General features: G+C 38.1%; 1 non-coding gene across 1 annotated transcript; it reads left to right on the forward strand.

The window, feature by feature from the left end:
- Window positions 1-775: 775 nt before the first annotated feature.
- On the forward strand, window positions 776-895 carry LOC123927349. Its single transcript, XR_006815433.1, has one exon. It is a non-coding gene; the product is annotated as a small nucleolar RNA SNORA40 (small nucleolar RNA).
- The last annotated feature ends 269 nt before the right edge of the window (window positions 896-1,164 follow it).

Here is a 1,164-nt window from a genome sequence, read left to right on the forward strand (position 1 = left end):
CCCTTCCCCGGTGCAAGAAAGTCAGGTCTCACTTTGTGGCCAGGCAGCTCTCCCCTGGGCAGAGGGACACAGCAAGGCTGAGTGACTGTCATTTCTTCCCTTGTTTTCAAGCTAAGGAAGCCATTCCCCGTCCAAATCCAGCTAATGTACATCTACTTTCCCCCTAGTTTATCTTAAAAATACTTCTTTACTTTGTTTTGTTTCCATTAATTCTTTTCGGCTGAGTTAGATTTTTGTTTTGGGGGAGTTTTTTGGGGTATATAATATAAAGCAAGGATCTAACTTTCCCCCCTACTAGTTTACCACTGATTTGTGATATATCCTATATCCTATTTTGAGCATTTTTTTTAAAATTTTCAGGTCTCTTTCAGTAGTCGTTGCTTTATTGATCTGTTTATTAGGTTTTTGACCAATGCAACTTGACCTTAACTCTTGCTGGTGTTCAATTCACGTTTAGATCAGGATGAACACATTATTCTCCTTGTTCTTTCTCTTTAAAAATATTCTGGCTATTTTTACCAATCACTTTTTTTTTCTTCCAGATGAACTTGAGGTATAAATCTATATCGATTTTCCCTTTTTATTTATTCTCCAAAACTGGCCCAAACAGGCTTCTCAGACTCTTCGTTTATTTCTTCTTACCTTTCAGCACTCTCTGTTTCTTTGCTTTCTACTGAAAATTAGCTACTCATGACATATATAATGAATAGATTTTTTCCTTTGTTTGGAAGTCTTCTCCAACAGTCATATTTCCTCAAAAAAGACTGACTTTCATCGCACTTGTGCTGTTTTTGTTTAGTTTGTGAACAAAGACAAAGTGCGAAAAATAAATCCTCTTTTGCAACCCAGAACTCATGGCTCAGTATGAGTTTTGATACAGATAAGAAGGAACAAGATCCAGGCACCTGGGTGGCTTAGTGGGTTAAAGCCTCTGACTTCGGCTCAGTTCATAATCTCAGGGTCATGCCTTGACCTTGCATCGGGTTCAAGCCTTGCATCGGGTTCGCTGTGCATCCGGGAGCCTGCTTTCCCCTCTCTCTCTGTCTGCCTCTCTGCCTACTTGTGATCTCTCTGTCAAATAAATAAAATAAAATTAAAAATCTTCAAAAAAAAAAAAAAAGACTGACTTTCCCTCTAAAAAAAACCTCTAAATTTTTCTCTTTG

Source organism: Meles meles, chromosome 16 (genome assembly GCF_922984935.1).
Source record: "Meles meles chromosome 16, mMelMel3.1 paternal haplotype, whole genome shotgun sequence".
NCBI classification, from domain to species: Eukaryota; Metazoa; Chordata; class Mammalia; order Carnivora; family Mustelidae; genus Meles; species Meles meles.